Source organism: Plectropomus leopardus, chromosome 2, assembly GCF_026936395.1.
Source record: "Plectropomus leopardus strain MGB_pleo_1.0 chromosome 2, ASM2693639v1, whole genome shotgun sequence".
Lineage (NCBI taxonomy): Eukaryota > Metazoa > Chordata > Actinopteri > Perciformes > Serranidae > Plectropomus > Plectropomus leopardus.
In genome coordinates, this window is record NC_142177.1 from 1,586,987 (window position 1) to 1,612,730 (window position 25,744).

The following is a 25,744-nucleotide window of genomic DNA, read 5'->3' on the forward strand; positions in this document are numbered from 1 at the left end:
TTAGGGAAAATTTTCTGAAAGAACTGTATTTTTTAATTATCATCGTTATAAATTTAAAATGAGCTTTCTTGCTTATTTCTGCCTCATTGCCCTCTTCCAGTGTTTTGAGAGAAATCAAGCCAATTTGCTTGGGTTTAGGTTTTGATTAGGCTATATTTAGAGTGTTTTCAGTTTGTTACCTTGCCATCAGACGGCCCTTTCCTCTGGCGCTACATCGCAACCGTATATCTGCTATACTCTTACACATAAGTGCCACTGTATAAGTCAACTGTTTGTGTTAGAATTCAGCTATTGATGAAGAGCCAACAAATCCAAGAAAAAAAAAATCAAAGAAACAGAGTGATTATAATAGCAACCACAAAATGTCATTCACTGTGAAGACAGAGGAGTATAGAGAAGAACTTTATACATACTCACAGACCCAGAGCAGCTGCCCAACTTTCCCTATAAGTTCATCCACATTTCAACTCTATCTTAATGCAACCCATGCCTATATTGAAAATTAATGGTTGCAGTATTGTGCTTGATTAAGAAGTTTAAGGCAACTTTTTGCATAAGATTATTATCTTGATTAAGCAAGACTGGTCTTTGTATGATCTACTTAATTTTTTGTAAGTAAAAAATACATTTAGATTTTACAAGTAAAATCAGCTTAATTTTGCCAGTAAAATAACTTAATTTTTTTTTAAGTAAAGTTAACTTAAATCAACTAATAACTTTAAGTTGACTTTACTTGTAAATTGTATTTCTTACACTTAAAAAAATAAGTAGGTCATACAAAGACCAGTCTTGCATGATCTACATAATAAAAAATGTTGCCTTAGTTTTTTAAATAGATATCAAGGTCCCTTCCCAACAGAACTCCAAGATAAACACCTGTTCACACATGGATTAAAACACTCAGATCCCAAATTTACATGCTATTATTTGGCATTCATGAAAAAGTTTGTCGAAGGAGTGCTGCTTCACATGTCTAGGTCTCAAAAACAGGAAGTGAAAAAGCATTTTTAAAAAAGTGCGCTTGATACTTACTCATTTCAACATACAGTCTTCATAAGGGTTGTAAAAACAAGTGGCAGCTCACAGATATACTGAGGCTGTTGGCAGTCAGTCAGAGCAGCACTAGTGGCTGTGCACAGACAGGTCAACTCCAACAAAGCACCAGTGTGCTCATGACAGGCAATTAAAGCCACACAACCAGCAACATCAGAAACAGCTCACATAGCTTCATACAAAACATCAGTAAATAATGTGGAGTTAAAATAATGCAGTTTGAGAAAAAAAGCCCAGAGAAGACAGCAGTGGTGGGAACAGAGTACAGACGTGAAATCTCACATATAGCTGACATGTTCGGATACTCCAACATGACCTGTGACTACAGCCTGCTCAGCAACACTGACGTGTACCATTCACGCCATTTAAGACAATCATGTAAAAAAACAAATGTTCCACATGGACATTTGCTCCAACTGCATGTGCACCATACAGAAGCATTTCACAACAACTGTGATTTATAGCACGTTCATAAAACTCACATCCAAACTAAACACATCTATCAGCATCTGTCTCCAGCTATGCTCAGGCTGCGTGAGAGATATTTTCATTGTGACTGATAGAATCAGCTGCTCATAAACTGATTAATTTCTTTTGACCAAGAGGGAACATTTTTGGAACAATGAACCCAATGAACTAAAGCCTGCAGCAGAAACCAAATCATAATAGTAAACACAAGAATGTGTTTTCCCACTTAAGTGCTCTGAATGATGGATGATGTGTTACACATGTGTTTGATTGGGCCCTGCACATTGTGGTCATTTAGGAATGTGAGACTCCTTAATTGCTAAACTGTAAACATCATTACAACAAAGTAACTTGTTTTCAGTTCATATTGAGGAGGATCATGAGGGCTTACATCAACACTTCAGCTTCATTGAGTTTGGAATTTAAGTCTTGTAGTTGAAGGTAGACTGTGGTGACATGACAATGCTGGTTCAGGGTGTTTTCACAAACTGGATGTTTTCCTATGAAAAGTAATCAGTCAGTCATTTTCTGTAACCGCTTGTCCTTGTAAGGGTTGCGGGGGGGCTGGAGCCAATCCCAGCTGTCATCAGGCGGAAGGCGGGGTACACCCTGGATAGGTTGCCAGACTATTGCAGGGCCGACACATATAGACAGACAACCATACACGCTCACAATCACACCCAAGGGCAATTTAGAGCCACCAATCAACCTGAGCTGCATGTCTTTGGACTGTGGGAGGAAGCCGGAGACCCCGGAGAGAACCCATGCAGACACGGGGAGAACATGCAAACTCCGCACTGAAGGGCCCCTGCCTCCGCCCATGGACTGAACCGGTTTTCGAACCAGGGACCCTCTTGCTGTGAGGCAACAGTGCTTACCATGACGCCACCGTGCCACCCACCACGCCACCGTGCCGCCCACCACGCCACCATGCCGCCCCCTGTGAAAAGTATGAAAACATATTGGATATGTACGAATTTAGGTGTACTCCTATGAAAAGCAGTACACCCAAATTTGTACATATCCAATATGTTTTCATCCCAAGTCGTCACATTTTGTCGCTTTGCAGTGGACTTCCATGTCCACATATTACAGTAACAAACACACTTGCTGGCACAGATGCTTAGGATAGGTCAACAAGGCTTCATGGTAAGGTATGAAAAAAAAGTGAACCCCCATATGAAAGTCTGGGGTTTGTTGAGCCGATCCACCGCCCCTCCCATCCACCCTCATGCTCCTTATATTACATTGTTATCAGCAATATTTCTACCTAATGTCATCCTGCCACATTTCATGTGGATGTGGCAGGTTCCATCTGGCCGAGCTCTCAAGTGACACTGCCTGTGTGCGTACCATGCAGACACAGCAGGTGCCGTCTGGCCATCCGCCGGTGTATAATAACACCATGACTGGTTCTGTCCAGCTGCGTTCCCAACCAATGCCATCTAGTGGAGGTCATGTGGATGCGAAAGGTGCCTTTTGGCATCATGATCCTGGGCCAAAGCACTTTCAAAGCAATGGTATTTTATGAGTTCATAATAAGAATTGGCTGACATATGCCACATATTTTGAAAGGCTGTCCAGTACGCTGAATAGAGTAAAGAAGAAAACCGTCCTGAGCAATCTTGTAAGGCGGCAGGTAGGGATACATAAACTGCATGTACAGATGGAGGACCCCCCCCCCCCCTCCCAATTACCCCTGCTATGCTTAAGTGAAGCTAAAATATCGTGCATATGGTCGCTGCCATCTTGTGCCTGGTGATGTCATTCTGAGCACACGTCGGAGCAGTAGAAATATCCACGGTGGGGGAGTTTTGTCTGACCAAACTTGAGCAGCCCCATTGAATGTGAGCACACGGATAGGCTTTCACAGCTGTCAATCATGGTGGAACATCCCCTTTTTGTGCAATCAAACAACTCATTAAACTAGACATATCATAAAAAGTAAAATTTTACTTATAATAAAAGGGTGAGGAGAACTACCTTCAGTGACAGTAACCATCTTTGTGAAAAATGTATTTGGCGTGTACTTTGAGTTTTTAATTTGACCTATATCCATTCACTAACATGGAGGGGTGGGATTTATGACCTATACTACAGACACCAGGGGGCAATCCAGATTGAAGAGTTACACTTTGGGGGAACTTTCACATTGTACATCTTTGGTTGGGATAGTGAATGGGTCACAAAAATTTAGACTTTCCCTCAGGACTTTCCCCTGGCGATGCATGCTTGGAACTGTGTGAACTTTTAATCATTTTAAGGTACAGCCTCACCATGTCTCTTTTTCCTAAACCTATCCACAGTAACTTTAACTGCCTAAACCTCATCTTTGCAACGGTACCTTAACGTGTAACTATATTTTAAGGATGTGATGTTGTTCTTGGGGTGCTAATTTGTATGATAAATGAACTGTTGTGCGTGCATTTTCAAAGGATATATGACCCTATCAGAATGCGTTGGCTAGTTTGGGCTGGCTGACTGGGAGCTGGTCTGTGTCTGGGTCTGCATCACTGATACAGACACACCCTCACTGTCAACACAGCTGAGGTAAGAGAGAAGAGGACACTCCCACCATCAACTAATAGGGGGGGCCAAACTAAAGGTTATCCCAGAGTCACCTGTTCAAGAGAAAGATGCAGAAATAATGAAGTAAGCACACTATTTCTTCCTCTGAATATACCTTATAGGCATGAAAACTCTCCACCTGTGAGTTTTCCTCCCTTTCTCTCTTATTAGCAATTCAGTTAGTGTAAGGAAAAACATATTCTGCAATTCCAAAAGAATGTCTACCTTGATTTCTAGGTTTTGTAAAAACTTCTTTGTGAGCACCATTAAACCTGTGCTGCAGGCGTGTATCATCTCCCTCTCTTAGACCTTTCCTGTGAATTCTGCTGCCTGCGAGCTCCATTAGTTAGCAAAGAGTCGAACTGGACTGCAGCTATTTCAACTTATTTTAGTTTGACTTGGCAGGTTTGTCTCTGAGCCGGTTATCGAGCTTCAGTTTCTGGCTGCCAGCAGAACACACTTCAGATTCAGCAGCACAGGGATGAATTACATCATTAACTTAAAATGAAAGGGTTTTAAAATGTTGCCAGATAATTAATATGCCCACAACAAGCTCTTGGTAACAAGCACCTTGTAAGAAAATAAATGGGATTTAATGGATTTGCAGTGCTGATGCAATTACAATGGTCAGAGCAGTGAAAATAATGAAATTATGAGTAAATCAAGATCTTTATCAAAAGAATGTGAAACATGGCTACAGAGTGGTGAGCTTATTAAACAGCAAATGAAAATGTTGGATCATAGTCTGTGTTTTTGTTGAGAGTATAATAGAAAAACAATTCTGAACTGGAGATAATTCACATTAGTTCTTTTTGTAAATGAAACACATAAATGTGGTGGTTGTGGGTTTATAAGGGATATAAAAAGAAAAATCTCATGTTATCTTAGTGTCATGTTGCATGACGAGACCTAGGACCTTTCCTATACCAGCCCCTGTTCACTCTCACTCCATCTCAGAGCAGGCCTGCTGTTAGGGGGCTTTAAGGGTACAGATGATTTCAGCCTAAGGCCAAGTGGGGCCCATGAAAGACAGTTAACTTTAAGTGGTTGTATTTTATATTCAAAACTCACAATTTGGTTTTAAAAGCATGTTTTCTTTCTAATTTTTCAAAATCACCTGCAGAAACCAAGAGGAAGTGGGTATGGAGAGGGTGTAAGAAGTGGTTTGGCAGAGGCCCTACACTTTGTCTGTATCTGATGTGTGTCCACCCCACACCACAGCAGTCCAGCAGCACCAAAGCTTTGTGTGTGAGCATGTTTGTTTTGTTTTGTTGGTGTGTCTGTGTGATGTCACAGACAGGCAGGAGAACTTTTCAGCGGTTTCTTCTCTTTATTCATTTCTTAATAAATCAGTCTCTCTTTCAAACTCAGTGCAGATGTGTTTGGATCGCTGTTCTAACTGCTTAGTAGGAGACGGAGGGTTATTAGTGATGGTGCATCACTGCATCTCATCAATTAAGGAGCTGAAATTAGCGTGTTCACCCAGGTGTTGTATTCCCATCAATGCTGATTGGAGCCGGAGGCGATAAAAACTAGTGTGTACTGCAGAGTCATTTGACTTGGGTGTGAATACCAATCATATACATTCTCATTGCGTTAAAAAGCCAGATATTAGTGGGTGTTAGCAGGTATTTTGGGCAGTAGGAATGAAGCTTGAGAGACATATACTGTAATGAGACTCTCTGTGGTTAGGATCATTTAGTCAGAGATATGGGGTATCTTCTCAACTTGTTGGATATTCTGAAGGTTTTATGTGAACTTACTTATGTGAACTTATAATTGTGCAAATGCATATGCACTAGTCTTGATACACTGTTGTGTAGAAGTGTGGTTTGAGGCTGCTGTCTTAATAACTAATCTAAACCTCCCAAATGGGATTAACAACTTTCTATGGTTACAAGAAATAAACAGAGATAAACAGGTACTGAAGACAATTAACTACAATGAGAATGTTATTATGCAGCAGTGATACTTGACTAGGGGCCAATAGGTTGTCATGTGGCCCTCTCACTGTTTGTAATTCATATTAAAAAAAAAGTTTGATTATTGTAATTTTTTTGAAGCCTCAATGTAAATAAGGTACCACGAACATCCTCAAATCCTAGTTCAGTCAGACAGCTCCTTTTTGAAATGTTTATTTCAACAGCAGATCATAGTTAGGGGACTCATCATTCCCTGCAGATATGTCAACACGAGATATTGGGGAGTGATGATTAAATATCTTCCCCTGTAGCCGGAGCCTGCAGGTGGATGCTGAGTTGGAGGTGGGGCTTAAGAGCAGGTAGGTTCTTAATGGAGATTTTTGCAGCAAACAGACTGCCAAGAACAGCTGTGGCTTAGGGGTACAGCAGGCTTTTTTTCTAATCAGTAAATAGGCGGTTTGATCCCCAACTCCTCCAGTAAGCATGTCGAAGTATCCTTGGGCAAGATATTGAACCATAAATTGCTCCTGGTTCCTGTTCCACTACCCCTCAAATTGCACAAACCTAGAATACGCCTAATGGAAACACATCAATTTTGAAAAAAACTCCCACTTTTTGCAAAAAGGTTTTTACGCTCACATGAGGTGGTATTTCAGATGATTTGTAAAAGCCATATTTGGTAAAACTGCAATGGAAACACTTTTTTAAACTTTTCTAGGGCAAGTGGATGCTATGGGTATGTGCCTATTCGTGGGAACTGGCTCCCTCCAGCATGATGCAGCAATGGTGGTTCTGGGGAGGGGCCAACAGGGGCCAGTGCCCCTGTAACACTGAACCTGGACCCCCCTGTGGCCCCTCCCACTCCAAACAAAAATGATACAATAATAAAAATTGCGATATCACCCCAACGCGAAAGACGGAACAAATGCGTGTGGCATTTGTTTTCAGTCGGATCCCTTAGAGCGCACTGCCACTGGCTGGCTGAAACGTGGATGATTTGAAAAATAGGCTACTACACTGACTACTACCACTTGACAAGAGGCAGAAGCAAGAATAAACAATCGATTGGTTTGCCAGAAATCACCAGAACTGCAGAATACAGTTGCTGTAATGTTAAATCCTATTAAGTAAAATAAACTGGGGTGCAGAGACCCTCCAGACTAGCCTTATAAAGACTTTAGCTGATGCTCTTATTGTTTTATTTTGTTTTTATTTTCTATATTGTTACTGAAACAAGTACTATTAATGGTATCTTTGTTGTTATTGTACTTTATACTGAATGAAAAATGTTGAATGCTTGAACACTGCTTTGTAGCTGAAGCCAACAAGAATGATTTATTTGTTTTTTTTTATTTTTATTTTTTTTTGCAATATTGTAGAAAATTGTAACTAACGTATTCAAAAAAAGCTAAACCGTAACTGGAATACTGTTACTGTGCGCCAGTACTTTATATTACTTTATTATTATTTAAAGTAAAGATTTTGAATGCGTGAACGCTTGTCTTTGTCTCTTTTGCCTGGGTTGAATGTGTGCGTAATTGGTCTAGAGCCGCCACTGTGCAGAAGGCGCTACAAGAGGTGTTATTGCATCACATAATCCCTTAAAAGCTAAGCAGATCATCTGGATGCATTGAATCCACAATCCCTCTGTGAAATTGTGGACTATCACCTCCCAGATATCCCTCATATGTGGCACGTCTCCCACGTATAAGGGGCTCGCCTTTCCATTATTGCTCCATAACACGCCTATGTTGCCTTGGATTGGAAATAATGACGGCTAGTACTGTGGCTCCAATAGAAATAAAGCTGCTAATGTTTTGAACATCCATCACCATACTTGGAATGTTATCACCAGAGGAGAAGTTGCAGAACATCACTCAGTGGAAACGCAGTCATCTTGCAACTGTGTTTTATCTACATTTTAAAAATTTAAGTTTTGTGCAAATCTGTAATGGAAACCCACCTAGTGTGTGAGAGTGTGTTATTGGTTACTGAGTGGCATGTGACCCCTTGTATGGTAGCCTTGGCCTCTAGTGTGTGAATGTGACATGAAATGTAAAAGCGCTTTGAGTGGTGGCAAGATTAGTAAAGCGCTATACAAGTGGAGTCCGTTCACCATATTAGGAATGGTGTGTTTTGTAGATGACATGGAAAGTGAGGTTTGACGTGTTTATGAATCAGTGCAGCTCAGGATGATTGCCAAGACTAGCTTTCAGGCATCTCTCCATAAATTACCCTGTACACCTGAGTGGCAAATGCATTTGTCCTGTTTATTTAAGTATCAGTTAAATATAATCCATGTTTGATAATTAAATTCCCCTGGCCTCCTGTCACTTAGCAAAAGGTACAAAGCAAGTTGTGTATCTCTGCTCTACAGGCTACGCAGCATGGATAAAAGGTTGCCACTCAATACAAAATGCCCGGAAACTACTACATAAACAGCTAGTTAACATAGACATCACTGCATAAACTGCCAACAGTAAAAATTGTCCTTACGGTACAAATATAACACTTTGTGGTCATGCAAACACCAACTGAAACTAAACTTTGGGAAATGAAAATTAACACAGCTCTACAGACAAGGTCACCTGTAACACATAAAGGGGTGTGGTCAAGTAACAGGCAACCCATGTACTGTACAAATAATGGACCTAACTACTGTGACGTCACACATTGGTTTGTGGACTCTAAATTTGGATGGGAGGTTGGAGCTGTGGAGGAGCGAGGGGTTGATCTGACTCATGCCGCCTTAATAAGATGTAAACAGGTAAGTTTTATAAAAATCCACCTCCCTGTACATCTGTCATGAATGTTGAAATTAGCTAAAGAGACCAAAACTTTCTTTTTTGGTACCAGGCTATAAAGATGTTTATTTCTGTTGTAAAGTTGGGCACTTTCACATGGAGGTCAATAGGGATTGACTCTGTTTGGAGCCAGCCTCAGGTGGATAGTAGAGGAATTGCAGTTTTTGGCACTTCTGTATTGGCTTCATTTTTCAGCCCTGGAGATTGCCACTTGGTTTAAACTCACTGTCCATAGTTCCTCATGTTACTTGAGCCGCTTGTACACACGCATTTTGAACTATACAATCAGATGGTCAACATTACAACTGCTGCTGCATGAAGTGTAAGTCCCTTAATTGTGGGGAAATGTTTTTCAAACCAGAGAATGATCTGAATCTGAAGTAGTCTCCAACTGTGTGCGCAAAACCACAAAGCAAACAAACTGCTTCTGGCTGGATTTGATTAAAGCTGTTTCTGAGTGAGGACTGCAGCCTCAGCACAGACCTCCACACAGACAGAGGGCACCAGAGACAAGGCAGCAGCTGCCCCTGAGCCAGCAGGCTGTGGGTCAAACAGCGTTCTTCAGGCCGGGTGTCACGATCAGGATGAAGACCACAGCTAGAACACACATCCTCACCAATGCTACTCTCATAGCCAACACATCAGCTGTCTGAAGGAGAGACAAGAAAAATGCACCAGACTGAAAGTTTGGTCTCCAGTGGCAGAACTCAAAATGGGTCATTTTAAAATAGAGTCAAAACTTTTCCTCAGAGGGATCAGTGATGTAGTCAGGAGTGATCAGTCAGTTTATATAGTATTTTCATTGTGACATTGATCCTGCTTTCTGTCTCTGTTCTCCTTTAAGCTAAAAGCTGCATTTGTGTAAGGGCTAATCTAGGGACACATGTTGCAAAGTAGAGTATGCAAAATGTGCTATACTATGTAAGTCCATGTACTTGTGTTAAAATAAATATTAATAAATAAGACTACAGTTTAATCAGATCTGATAAATTGAATTAATTAAAATTAAAAATGAAATAAACTTAAAATTAAATAATAATAATACATAAATTAAACTTTTGTTGCTGCTATTTCTCTGATGTTATTATGGTGTGTTCAGGCCTTTAGCAGGTTGTAGTCCTGTATTTTAAATTTTAGTGGGGCTGTATTTTGAATAACAGATTGTACCTTTAGAAGTCCAATGTGTGGATTTAGGGGGATGTATTGGCAGAAATGGAATAAATTATTCATAACTACATTTTCATTCATGTCTTATCACCTAAAAATAAGAATAGTTGTGTTTTCATTAAGTTAGACTGAACTGTTCATTGGCAGCAGTTCCTCTGCCACAGCGTCCGCCATGTTGCACCGTCACCAGAACAGGCAAACCAAACACCAGCTCTGGAGAGAGCCAATCATGTTTTTACATTTCCTGTATGTTCTCTGACATGCCGACATACGTGGAGGGGTATTCGCATTCGGCAAGCTCACCACTAGATATCACTAAATTCTTCACACTGCACCTTTAAATGAAGTGACAGTGCATCAGAAGCACCACAGCTGTGCAGTGATATTTGAGGGAGGGGAGGATAACATGATTACAGTGGATGTGTTCTTGCTCCAGTGACATCTCATGCCCTCAGGCCCACCAGGCTAAACACACAATCCCTGACAAGCCTCAGCAACAGATTTCAGACCAACTGAGGTCAGCTGATTTTTAGCTCCTTGCTGGACCAGGAGGGATAGTAAAATGTGTGAAAGGCCTGATCACTAAAATACGAAATTGGAGAGGACCATCTTTGTAATCTAAACTGTAAATGTTAATATAAGGCAATAAATGTTTCTCTAAAATACACCCTTAGTCTGCCTGGTAGTAAACACACACTGACACAAAGAGTTGGCCCAGCAGTGGACATCCGCAGTCACATAGACTACACGGTAGTGCAGCCTAGTGGTTACTTTACACATGCAAGGATCAGCGGTGATTGCAGATGAGAAGGTGTGTGTGTGTGTGTGTGTGTGTGTGTGTGTGTGTGTGTGTGTGTGAGTGCAGGCATGTTCCTATCCTGCATCAGTCCTTTCCAGCGATTAGCAGCAGCAGGCTTGTCAGCACTAACGACAGCCTCAGGACCTCAGTGTGTCCTCTGCTCATGATGTCCTCCAGTCAGCTGCTGGAACAATCAACAACCTCCATCATGGAAATATCTGAAGTTACTTTGCAAATGCTAAATGAGTGCCAGACAGGACTGTGTTTCAGTGAGGAAGAAAAGCAGCCGTATTCTCAGAAGGACTTGCCAAGCATTTCTGAAATAACAACTTTTAAATGGACTTAATGACCCATTCACCTAGTCAGCACAAGTCAGTACAGAAAATACCAATACAGCAACGCGAAAATACTCCATCAAGTGAAAGTCCAGTCAAAATCATATATATATATATATATGTGAAAGGAGGCGAGAGAGAAAGAGGATGACATGCAGTAAAGGGCCATGGTCAGAATCAAACCCACAGCCACTGTGGCAAGGATGTAGCCTCTGTACATGGGGCACCTGCTCTACCAACTGAGCTACTGGGGGCCCCACATGAGGTGATTTTTAACTGGTAAAAACATTGCATAAAGTAGTTTGTTGTTGAAAAAAATCAGTGTTTTTCTGATGCTCTTGTTGCAGAAGGGTTGTGAACTATGATGGCTGATGCAAAAATGCAAATGGGCCTAGAGACCCTGTTTGGATTGTCCATTCTGGGCTAGGGATAAAGTGTCACATCAGTTGAATGTTAATAAAAAAGGTCCTAAATAATCTTGTTGTCACTATGAGTGGAGAGTGTGTGATTGTCTATTTTTGCATCAAACAACTAAAATACATTTTCAGTGAACATTTTGCTGATACATTAATTAGCAACATTTCCTCATTATGTTCATAGAAAATGTAATGTGCTTGGCATGTGCTTACGCTTCCCTGAAAAATGCACTTGTTTTCTTAAATTAGTTGTATCAAAACATAATATCAAGGAGAGTATTGAGGGCTGCTTCATGGGATCATATTTAACAGGAATTATTCTTTGTATGATTTACTTTAACAGAACAAAGATAGATAAGCTAAGAAAAGCTATGATTGTGAGAAAGTTTTTCATTAGCTTGAGGTACTAAGTCATTATTTTGGAATTAGAAAATAATCATTTTGAGAATGTGGCTTGATATTTGAAATATTAAGTAATTGTTTTGAAATAGTAAGTCATTATTTTGAGAAGGTTTTGCATGATTTTGAAATATTAAGTCATGTTTTTTTTTATAAACGTCATTATTTTTAGAGTTTCTAATTACAAAGACTTAACAGGATCCTTTTTTTTGATCACACAGGTGCACTTCCATTGCAATAACTGTAGGTGTCAAATAAATGTAGTACAACAAAGGAACATAACATGGAACATGGAAATATATATAACATGGAAATACTCAAATAGCTTGAATTTGAACCGGAGTACAGTAGTAGATTTGTGGACAACAGAGGACACTGTGGACAAAGACAAGCAAAAAAAGGACATTTATACATCAAGAGGAAGTGAAAAAAACAGCCTGATAAAACACAACTTCCAGAACTTTAAGATGGTTACTGTAATTCTGGAAAATGTACTTGCTTTAATGCAGTGTTTAGAAGTTACATTATTTTTTAATGAGGAAAATTTCTTCAACAGTTTAAATTATCTCCTTGTGCGGTGGAACAGGCTTTCTTTAAATATCTAAAAAAAAAAATCATAGCAGTAATCTTGCAGTTGTCACGAGGGTAATGAACATTACTGTGGAACTGAAAACCTCTTAGAAAATGTTTTATTTCAACGACTGGCTCTCAAAGTGGCTCTGTTCACTCCCCCCCAAAAAAGAAGGTGGGAGAAATTTGGTGCAGAAACCCAGTTTCAGAGTGTGTGTCTTTTCTTTTGATCTTTCCCAGATGAAGTGGGGGGTCTGCCTGTGTTACAGAGGCTTTGGCAAAGGGTTGAAATTAAGAATCTAAACATTTAGAGCACATGTGACCTTTCTAACATGACGATGGTGTTCCGTTTTTCTCTCCTCTTTGTTTATCCTTTGAGAAGTTTCACCCCCTTCTAAACATTTTTCTGCCTTCAAATTGAAGTAAATTTGCCTCATCTGAAGACATTTTGTGCCATTTTGTGACATTTGACTGCTCTGATGTGGCAAGGAGATATTTGTGATGAGATAAGATTTAAAGAGAAACATTGTCATGTGTTACAGAGAGAGAGGAGGGAGTGTGAGAGAGACAAAGACTAAGACAAAGGAGGGACAGACACACACAGAGAGTCAAGCCATATTGAGATGTTCACACGGACTACTGCAGAGTGAAAATGCCAGCAGGCTCAGTGCCGGCTGTGGGCTGCAGAGGGCAGTGTTTGTCTTCCTACTGCACCACACCTCACTGGCAAGATCTGAGTAGTTAGGCCAAAATAAAAAGAAGCTCATATCCATAATTACTTTCAGTGATGTATACTGAATCCAGAAAGCTCTCTGCATATTAATATTGAGCGCTAATAAGTTTCACAATAATTAAAGTGAAAAAAATAATGATTTGGAATTTTTTAAGATTAGTTCAGGTCTTATAAATAATTGTGCTTTAATAAAAATAGAGGGATTTGGTTGCAAGAGTTTCTGCTGGGCCAGTCATTAGTAATGGAGTGAAAGACAAAGAGTGACTGTGACAAGTTGGCCAAAGGCTACTGTGTGTGTGTGTGTGTGTGTGTGTGTGTGTTTGTGTGTGTGTGGTGTGCAAGATCAAATTTAAGTAGTCATTTGTGTGTGCGCTGGTGAATGTTGAATGGTTTCGTCCTTGTATATACATAAATATTAGTTGCATTGTGTGTTTAGTGAACATTAGCAGGTGTTTGTGTGGTATGCTCAGCTGTGTGTTGCTGCTTCTTGCTGCCTGCATGACTATTTGTGCTAAAATGCTACATGTTGTTGCTGTGATACTGTTTTGTACTGTTCTGCTGTTTCTTGTTGTTTTGCATGGCTTGTGTTCTGTCTTGGGAGTTCCTGTTAGTTGCAGCTGTTGCTGTCTTTATGGTGTCCTGCTGACATTGTTATGTGGATTTCATCATTTGACAGGTTTCTAAACATCTTGCCAAAGGACTACAGTTGAAAATTAACCAGGTGGCTAACACTGGCACATTTACAGAAATGATGATAAATGTATGCTGTCCTTATAAATAAAATAAATAGAATGAAATTCTGCATATACATTGCATTTAGTGGATCTGTCTGTGTAAGTAGACAATTCTGTGTGAGTTGTTTCTATGCTCGCTCCATCCCAATTTCCTCTCTGTCTCTCTCCACTCCATCTCCGAACAATATGGCTTAAAGCCTCATAATCACCTATTGATTCCTCATCATCATTACCACAGTTAGCTCTGTGCATGCCCTGTCTGAACGGTAGGCTGAGGCGAAGCTGCACGGGACCATCGCACCCTGCCTTTGATTCCATGAAGGTCAGAGGAATCGATCCCCCTGAGACCCGCTAAGAGAAAGACTTTCCACGTGCGCTGCCAGCAGAGCACATGCTGGAGCTTCTCCTCAGTCCAAACATCTGCGTCCTGTGGATGTCTGCCACTAAAAGATCACACATCAAAAATCAGGTTGTCCTTGCTTTTTTGTGTTTTAGTGTGCGCTTTGTATTTTACCTGTAGCAACCTGCCCAGTAGTTAGAGCCTTTCTGTGTGTCTTGTGATCAGCAGCTAATGGTGGCTAATGTTAGTAAACATACAGCACAGGACTCTGTATCACCACTAGCCTCACAGAGGGAGGTTGTGTCATGGTGGTGATACAGTAGTGGCCTGCAGGACTTTTCTTTTATTGTAGCTTTTGTGGATAAAATGGCAAAGTTTTTGGCTACACAATGCAAGACAACAAGTGAAACACCTTTTTGCGATGTTCTTGGTGTGGCACTCCTGTCCTCTTGTTTGATTGGTATCCGCATGCTGAATCTGGGACCATGTAGGCCCACAAAGGCATATATATATATATATATATATATATATGTGTGTGTGTGTGTGTGTGTGAAATAGTAAAGAGTATGGTGTCATACTTATTGTTAAACACATATTCTAATCCCTTACATATACTATCATTTATTAATTAGGGCTGTCAGTGTTAAAGGGTTAATCGTGATATGATTAAAGTCCATAATTAACATGTACATTTTTTTATGGCGTACTCACCTGCCAAATTCCCGTCTTTAAGATGATGTACTGGAATGAATTTTAACCTTAACCTTAGGTTGTCTGATGAAACTATAAGACCTGAGGAATCCAGTGTCACCAACCATGTCATGCTAGCTCCCGAGGAAGGGGGCGGAATAATGCTCAAGTTAGGACAGATTTTAGTGATGTAAAAACTGCACGGCTATTTCTGAATGAAAATGGGTTCTATGGGTACCCATGAGTCTCCTCTTAACAGACAAGACCACTCTATGCTAGTCCCATGTAGTTTTTGCTGTCATCTTATTCCTAATCAAGCCAAGTAAGAATTGCTTATCTTTGTTAATATGGACTTCAAAACTGTTTTGAAATGAAAAATAATGGAATTGAAAACACAGTTACAAAATGCAATTAATATGATTAACTACAGAAATTCTGTGATTAATTGCAATCAAAATAATTAATCATTTGACAGCCCTAATATAAATATATTTTTATATTATATTAATATATAAATATAATATATATATATATATATATATATATATATATACATATATATATATATATATATATATATATATACATATATATATATATATATATAGTACTTGTTTTTTTAAACTGCTTTAATTAATGTTCATATTTCTCTTATTTATTGTTTTAGTTTTTATTGTTATCAATGTTGTTGCTGTGCATCTCTCTTTCTCTCTCTCTCTCTATTTGATTATTTTATCATGAGGATCACTGTACTGTAGTTTTATTATGATCACCTGTTCTGTAAACACAACATCTATTGCATATGTGGAAAATGGATCTCTCCTCAGTCATGCCTCTTGAGGTTTCTACCTTTTTTTCCCCATTTAAGGGTTTTTTGGGGGAGTTTTTCTTTCTCTGCTGTGAGGGTCTAAGGACAGAGGTATGTAGTATGCTGTAAAGGCCTCTGAGGAAAATTGTGATTTGTGATAATGGGCTTTATAAATAAAACTGAATCAAATTTAGAAAACTTAAATTTAGAAAGAAAAAAATTTCATTAAATTCACTTGTCAATTTTAAGTTGACTTCAAGAAAAAAAAATAATGCAACAAAATTTAAAAGTAAACTTAACAAATAGATATAAAGTAAACATAATGTACCAGTTGTTATATTTATTTACCTTTTCAAGGCAATCTGTTTTCCAGATTTTTTTAAGTAAGATCAGCTTGTCAAATTTGACTGTGCAGCAGGAAACAAACAATTACAGGATTCAGGGGAGTGTAAAAATAATGAAGTCCTTCAAACTTCTCCAACACTCAATTCAAACAGGGATGTGACAGTGCAGCTCACGGCGCTGTTGCCTTGGGCAGCATCACAGATAAAGCCATCTTTGCATCTGCTCTGTTGTCTTGCTGATCTTTGAAGTCTTTCCATTGAGAGACGCCGGTACTGAAAACCATGTCTGTTTCTTTTTTCTTATCATTCTCCTGTTTTTGCTTTGAGACTTTCTTGAGATCTAATTTTCTCTCATCTTGTTTTTTTTTCTAGATGGCTGAAGGCAGAGCTGTGCCTACCATGCTACGCTGCACCTATACAATCAAAAATAGCCTGAGGATTTGGGAATAATTATCTAAATTTGCCTCCACTTGTCATGCTGGACCACATGTCATGTCTATTCCACCTAAAACTCAGGTTGAAAATCGGGCCGTGTTTTCCCATGCAACTGTTACCTGCTTACAAACGTGATGCCTCGGTGAGGTTGGCTGAAGTCAGGACTGCGTTTCAATTCTTCCTTCAGGTTTGTCGGAGCGTCAGTGCCAACTCAGAGGACTCCATCATTACATGAACTGCACACAAGTGATTACATCCAGCCGCAATCACCAGAATCAAACATTGGCACGCATTCATGCACAGATGCACACACACACACACACACGCACACAGAGAGAGAGAGAGAAATACAAACACAGTTGAACCCACAATAAGTCAGAGATCCAGTTAAAAGTGTGTTTGGGGGATCTCCACAGCTGCGTGCCCAGCAGCTGACAGCTGGAGTATTGTGTGATAGAGAGTGTTTGTCCGTGTGTGTGTGTGTGTGTGTGTGTGTGTGTGTGTGTGTGATGTGTGTGATGTGTGCCCGTGTGTGCATGATAAGCTGTGAGTGATTATCATTGTTGTTGTATCAGTTTATCACACCACAGGAGAACAGTTACACTCACCTGGCCATGTTTTCCCTGGAAGCAGCATCATTCTGATATGCAAACACACACACACACGCGCACACGCACACGCACACACACACACACCCACACACACACACACACACACATGCACACACACACACACACCCACACACGGGCACAAAACTTAATCTAATGTGTGTGTTTTCCCTCTGCTGCAATAATACAGCGGCCTAATTGGCTCTGACAACTTGGCCAACTCAATTCCAGCCAGTCTCGTCCAGAATGCCTCTCTATGTCTCTAATTAGGTCCAATCAGCCAGAGTGATATTTATCGATTCACCTCATCCCTCTTTCTTTCTCTCTCTCTGACACACACACACACACACACACACACACACACACACTATCTCTCTCTCCTTCACACTAGCCTCTCTTTATTCCTCCTGCGTTGCTTTCTGAAGGAGATTGTGTTCCTTCTCTCTTTGGCTAATTTTAGTATGAGTAAAATAATTATGATTGATGCAGGTGCCTCTCTCTTCCTTCAAAGCTTTTTAAATAGATAACCCCCCCACCACCAAAAAAAAAAAAGGAAGCTAATTAGCGTGTGAGGATGAACGAGGAGAGGGGCCTTATCGAGCCGTTATCAGTTCGCCTGCCCCATAGCTTTAAACATCATATTAGATATCTTAATCGTTCATTCTGACAGGGGCGTCAGGGACAAACTTTCTCATTTTCCTAGCCAATTGATGTGCTATATTTTCCCCCTCTGGTTCCTACCTTATTTTTTTCTCCTTTTCGTTTTTTTGGGAGAGACACACAGCCGTCAGCTACGTGTCGAGAATTCTTGGTGCTTTAATTCATCTAAACAACCTTTCAGCCTCGCTGCGAATGAAATGCTACGTTTGAGAGTCTGGGCAAAGTTGGTGCGTGTGTCATTTTGTGAGTATTGATGCGTCAGCCTTGCTGCTGAAGACGCATCTGCAGTGACATTGGAGCTGATGGTTGTGATGGGACAGTGGCCAGACACAGACCAGAGGAAGGGGTTGGAGAGATGAAATGCACTTACAGCTGTTTTTCTCAACTTGCTTAGCTTGGGGGCCACTTTTTCAAAATAACAGGAGACCAGGGGCCTTCAGACCAGGGGTTTTCAAAGACATGTCTAGGATTTTAGGACATTTTTATAATTTTACAACATTTCCAGGACTTTAGGATAGGATTTTTTTGGATATGTTTTCTAAAATCCTATAATATGACTTTTTTTTTGTCTCACTCGTTTTTTTTTTATTTGCCAGAGGGAATCGAGTAATTTAATGAGCAGATGATACACAGACCTCTGTGCTGCGGAGAGTTTTTTAAGTCAGTGAAATACGTCTTTAATCAGAATGATGGCAACTGGACGAGGAAGTTCAAATTAAATAGCCATGCTTCAACAATTAAACATCTCAGCACTGATCTATGAAATCCTGACAGGCTGGACAGGTCCCCTGTAACTCTCAGTCTAACTCTGATGGCCAACAACAATGTGTCGCAGTGTTCTTGATAAAGCAGCAGGTCGCTGTCATCACTGTCTCCTTGCTGAGAGAATCCAGCCTTTAGTCTACTTTCCCTTTCACTTGCTCTTTCATACTCAGGTGAGTGAGGAGTAGTGCTCGCTGAGGCTTCCTGACCTCCACATAACCCTGATTTAAGACAGAATGATGCTCTCTGATCTCTGCAGCTCTCCCCCAGCCTCTGTCTTCCACTCAGCATCAGTGTCTCTCTGCCCCTCTCTCTCCTCTCTGTTCTCTGCTGTGTGTGTGTGTGTACAGGTTGGCTGTTTGTGTACCTGCAAACTGACAGACTCTGCTTTGATCAGGTCCGAGCCCCGGGGCCAACACACCGCTGGCCCTCCTCTCTAGTTGTCTGTTCGTAGACACACACACACACACACGCTCCACATTCACATTCACATACACTCATTCATGTGCACATCACAGAGGCAGAGTGAGCTGATGTGAGCTAGATAGGGAGAGAAAGAGGCAGAGAGCAAAGTCTTTGATGTGCTCAACATTTTCTGTGTTCATGTTTCAAACAGCAGCCGTCAGAACACACAGAAATGGAAGAGGAGCGGCTCAGAAAAGATCGCATGACGGCTGATTGACCCTTCAAACCTGGCCGATCTTAACAGGGGCTGATGGGGGAAAAAAAACCCCACAGGGGCGGGCTCATCGTCTCATTTCCTCTCGACTCTGAGACCTGGCCTCCGCTCGTCCCTCCGATTGACAGACATCCTCTGCCTGGCTCTCAAAGTGCGCACCCTGCTACAGTGATTAGCAATTTTCAGTTACCCTGTTTGTGTGTGTGTGTGTGTGTGTATGTGAGTGTGATGTGACTGAGAAAGAGCGCCGGTACTTGGAGAGATTTTAAAGTGCCGAAATTGGCTGCTCAGATGCCCCGGCTCTGACCCCTCTCCAACGAGCCAACAAGCAGATGGCATTCAAGTAGTGCGACCGCGGGTGGATGGAGCGGAGGTTGAAGGCGTGGTTGGTACAATGAAGTATTGGGTTACCTCACTTCTCCTTTCCAATCCTTTTAGGACAGGCATAGAGGGCCGCGTTAAGTGATTTTTACTTGGGCGATTAAACTGTCTATTCAGTGAGCCAGCTGAATTCCGCCCCCCCGCTGTGCCACAGAAACGATTATGGAGGTTACGGATGTCACTTTTCTCTGCGCAGATCATCTCCCACCATCATCTTGAATATCCACTCATCATCCCTTCATCATACTCTATCTGTTGCACCAGCTCCGAGTCACAGACGTGTCATTTATTCCCCACCCCGACGCCTTGCTGATGTAAAAATGATTTTGTGTCCAGGTAAACGTTTCATGTTCGAGACACGGATCTCGACGGGGAAATTAAGTCTCCCCGGACATTTTTCCTGGCTGGTGAAACACTTGAAAGGTCCAATCAAAAATAATGATCCCCAGCGCCCTATGGAGCACACATGATGATGATTTGACATTATCTATCTGGCGTGAAGCAAATCTTCCTCCCAGGTTGCAGGTTATTAACTGACAACACAGGGTGATGAGAAATGAAATATAGCTGCTAAACTGGATCTAGGTCAGGCAGAGCTAGACCAGGTTCTGGATGGGCTGTGGTGCTATAGGGTGGGAGGACAGGCCCAGAGAACGTGGGATTTAAGAAAAAAAAAACCCCCAACATTTTTCCTGCTCAGTAAAGCTCTGGCAGCCTGAAGCCAGATGGGATAGAGCCAGTGTATTCTGCAGAGAGAAAGCAGGTGTCTAGTCTGACTCTACGCTGCTAAAATAACACACTCCCATCCCTCTCGCTCACAATTACACCCTATTTTTGTGAGCTGCTGACAATTAGGAAGGAAGGGAGGAGGGGTGTATTGTGACTGCCAAGCTCTACCAGATGTAAACCCACCATTGATAGCATGACATTCTCTCCGCTGACCTTCTGGACACTGGTCAAATCAGCTATTGTTCTATTGAGGCCTGTATTCAGTCCCCACAGTGTCAGACTGTTAAAGGGATACTTCACCCATTTTCAACCAAGTTTCCATCAAAACAATATGGGTAGTATATGTAGATGAAGTGCAGAAACTTAGATGAAGTGCAGAAACAGAAACACTAACCAGTGTAGATATTCCTCCATAATGTATGTCATTTGGTATTGTGTTGCCGGCTCTTCGAGCTGTTGCTCAGGCTGTACTTCTGTATTTTCGCATTGCCCAACAACCCTGCTGCCTCTCCCACACACTCAAAGAGAATACAGTGCTCTGAGTGAATACAAGTGCATGAAAAGACACACCTGCCCCACTCCGTGTCTCTCAACATCGGACCGAAGTCCGATCAAACAGTAAAACTAGGCAGTGCTGATTGATTATACATCAAGATGATGTTACTGTACTACCTTTTTGTCTCCTAAAATGTTTTCAGAAATATATTTTAATGCCCTGTTTTGCCCTAATGGTGAGAATTTGTAAACAGGAAGTCGGCATCAGTCTGCTGCCTGCACAGTGAGAACAGAAACATGTTTTAGCTTACTGCTTAACTGGAAGACGAGATCGGCTGGCCGCCATTGTTTTACACGTATCATTCCAAATTATGTCACCCACCAGTGGGAGCGTTTATTGGTGCAATGTTCACCATAGTCACCACCATGGACTATATTTAAAGATGGACAACACGTCTTCACCTCCTCCCACTATATAAAAATATAAGTGTTGTGTGGTGGTCACATACTGTCCCTTTGTCAGTGACTCAGATACCAATGGCAAAAGTCACCTTCGTAACTTCCATACCGCCAGGTGGTGTCAGTTTGTTACTGCATGGGACCTTTCAGGGTGGTATGATACTTCACTGGTCAGCTGGTATCGGCGGCATCAGTTCATTACAAGGATGGATGGTACCTATGCCTGCAGTATAACAAGACACTGGACAGTGTCAGTTTGAAACTCTGTGGGCAATGAGGTAATATAAGGAGCAGGAAGGTGGGCAGACAGGTTCCTATTGGTGGATTTATCCAACAAACCCCGCCCGGACTTTCGCCCGTACTTAGAACCAAACCACGATGTTGTTTTCTAAACCTGGTGATACATGATGATTAGGATTGAGAATGTGTTGAAATATCCTAGATATTGCTGCCATCTTGAACTGGTGACATCACTTGTAGCAAGAGTTTGTGCAGAAGGAATTTAAAGGGGTAGTTTAGCCAAAAATCGGACTTTTAAACTGACCTCCTGTAATTTGATTGTAATTAAACAATGCATTTACGTTCCTCCAGGAGATCAAAATCCCCAGAATTTCTATTACTTTCTATTACTATGGACATTTGCTCATTAGCCACAGCCTTGCTAGACACTGTAGTATACTGTACGTCTTTTACAACAGTCAACATGGCTTTTTTTTACTATAAATGTCAAACAAGAAATGTATAATTGGATTTTCTACACTAATCAGGGTGTGTAGAAAAACTGCCTCCTCCATGATTATCCCACAGTCCTCAAATCTGGATGATTCAGGCCTCAGAAACAAAACTTTTGAAAGTGAAGAACAACAACCTACTTATAGTTGCGGAGAATGCTTTTGTGATTGTTACGTAGCCTGTACAAACATAAATGTTTTGGGTCATTTATTTTTTCTTTAGGTAGAAGGACAGACAACAGGGAGGCATAGACTAGTTATGATACCTGGGTTGCATCCATCTGCCACACTCAGGCCAGGTTCATCATGTGATGAGAGAGTTAGAGAGACAGAGTCAGAGAGACTATATGTCCTCTATCATAGAGTGAAACATCAGGGGGAAAGACTCTCCTGTTGACACAATATATTCTAATGATGGTATTCTGAATTTGATTTATTTTGTCATGCACATGTTTGCATATCAATGGCTCTTTTCTCTGGATCAGGTCACAGTGCGTCGTCCTGCTTCAACTGGATGCTTAAACAAATTCATTTGTTTCAAATTGCAAAATATTTCTTATTTGGCACTTTTCCCCCCTTTCCATTCTTGACTATTTGATCATTTTGGTTGTGTTCATGCATATGGCATACATTTTGGCAAGATTGTGTATTTTTGTTTAATCTTGGAATTTCCAGCTCAGCTCCTACAATAAGTCTAAAATACATAATTTTTTATTATATTTGGCATATGGAGAAAATACATGCTATTTCTATTAGGTGCACTGTCACAATTAAATGTTGCTGCTAATCGTTGACCTTGCACGTATTTTGAAAAATTTCTTTTCATCTAAAAACATAGTGGCATCATAACAAAAACCCGGCATTTAAAGGGTTTACATTTTAAAAATTAATGAACATTTGATATTTCTGATTAGAACTGATGTTGGTTAAAAAATTAACTCAGTGAAAGTAGAAAATAATTCATTTAATTAAATTAAATTATGGTATTTTTAAAGCTTGATTTCAAAAAGCGCATTTTGTGCATGGAGCAATACTAGTGTGTGTAATATTGAAGCAGGCCCTAAGGGTTAAAAAAGGCTTAAATGTCTCTTGAAATGCATAATAAGCATAAGTGGACTATTGATGCCCCAGACCTTCTCGAAGTATAACATAACATAAACTAATGTTCTTCGTACCAAAAAATAGACAAAAGTTTATCAGCTCCACCTCCATCCTGCACTCAGACTCCTCGTTGTCACTGATGAGACCCACCACTGTGGTGTAATCAGCAAATTTAATGAGTGGTTGGAGCTGAGTCTGGCAGTGCAGTTGTGAGTGAGCAGGCTGAACAGCAGGGGTCTCAGGACATAGCCTTCCTGTGTTAGGAAATTGAGGACCCAGTTGCAGGTACCAGTGTCCACCTCCAACAGCCTCAACTTTTTCACCAGTTGTTGTGGGATGATTGTATTAAATGCTGAACTGAAGATAGCCGTAGGTGTTCCTCCTCTCTAGGTGTGACAGTGATGTGGAGTGCGGTGGAGATAGCATCCTCCGTGGATCACTTGGTTCTGTTAGCGAACTGTAGGGAGTCCAGCTTTTCATTAATACTGGCGTGAGGGCCACAGGGCGGAAGTCATTTAGGCAGGCTGGGTTTGGCTTCTTTGGGACAGGAATGATGATAGCACTTTTGATGCAGGTGGGCACGACTGTCTGGCTGAGCAAGGTGTTCAAAATGTCTGCAAAGACATCTTTCAGCTGCTCTGCACAGTCCTTTAAAACAAGGCCAGGAATGTTGTCCAGCCTGGCAGCTTTGTGTGGGTTGACGCTAGCGAAGGCCTTTTTCATTCCAGCTGTGGACAGTTGGAGTACCTAGTCACTGGATAATGGTGGGAGCATATGTGCCTGAGTGGTGTTGTTAGCCTCAAAATGTGCATAAAAGTTATTAAGGTCATTGGGTAAAGATGGGTCCTCGCAGCATATAAGCAGTGGGGAGGGCTTGTAGTATGTGATGGACTGCCACAAACGACATGAGTCCTTGTCATTTGTGAAATGGCTGTTTAGTTTATGGGCATACAGCTGCTTTGCCTCCCTAATCCCTTGGGACAGATTTGTCCTCGCCAGTCCGTCTGCTGCAGTATCTCCAGTTCTAAATGCAGCATTACGGGCTCTTAGCCCATAATATACATTTTTGTATGTGGTACCACTATGAAATACTCACATACCTTTAATTAGGAATACACTGCAAGTTAGGGTGCTGCCCCTGATGCATGATGCAAATTCACGCGACCAGAAATCCGCTCCCATTCATTGTGTATTGGGAAACGAATGATTTCCCGTACAAAGCATGCTGGGATACCTGTGACACAAACCGAGCTGGTGGTGCAACCAGAGGGAGTGACAATTTCAAAACTTCAAACATATCTCACATCAAAACAGCCACTCAAGCTGCAGCTCCAGTGACTTTCTGAACAGCTTTGCATTAATTCAGGAAATAACATTAGTTAAACTTTCTGTGGTAGAGAATGGGTGGAGGATTGTGGATGGATACAAGCGGCCAGTCGGACAGGGCAGTTGTGAATTGAGGCGAATTGGTTGTGTATGGTGGAGCAGCACCGATTTATAACCAGGGTTCACCTCTCACACCCACAATACATACAGTGTGTTGAACAATGAATCACCCAACATGTATAGGTGCATAACACATTACAAGAGGATTTCTGTGAAACTCAACTCAACTCTTCAGGTATTACTCTATGCACATCAGATAATTAGTGACATTTTAACAGTGAAATAGGAAACCATAGTATATCAGTATGGGATTTCTTAACTCTCTGTATCTTCATAGTTTTAAACTAGCCTCCATAGAATTCCTAAAATTCAGTTATGGGTTTTTGCTTTGGAGTGCCCCCCAAGATTTTAACTTGCCCCTTCTGGCACTATGAAACATCCCTGGGACACCACTGAATACATGTGCTATCTTTGTTCTGTCCTCTGTCTCCTTTCTGTGCAACTTTTTTTTTCTGTGCCTTATGTTGTTTTTGACTGTGAGACACTTTGGAAACCTCTCATTAAAGAATAACAGTATTCCAATGAAGTCATCGATGTGTTATTTTTAATCCACTGTCGTAGTTCCCTAAAGATAACACAATAACTTGTGCAAATTGCTGTACTTTGTTCAGTGTGTGATCCCATGGCAGCAGAGATGCAGCTTCCCTGCATAATTAGGACAATATTGATTGATGTGCTATATCGCTCAATCCCTGTAATCTGCTGAGATCTTAAGTTGCATATGCTCCATCACAGTTTTCAAAGATTGCAGAGCTGGGTGAATCCTGCGGCTGACTCTGCATTGGCTGACAGCATCCCCTCAGGTGGTCTGGACTTCATTACAGACAGGGAGTCCATCTGCAAACAGCAAAGTCCCCTCACATTGCACTCACACATGGCATGAGTATGCCAAGATGAGACTGGCGCCCGAGACAGACGTTAGAAAAGATATGAGGCTGCTCAAAGATTATCTTCGTCTACAAGATGCATGTAAATGTTCCAATTTTCTCTGTCTTTGATTCACAGCTGAAATGGAGGGTGCTGGCCTTTTGAGCTTTTCCAAAAATATGAAACAGCTGTGAGTCTGTGACTGGCCGTCTCTCTCTTGTTGAGGACCCAAATAGAGACT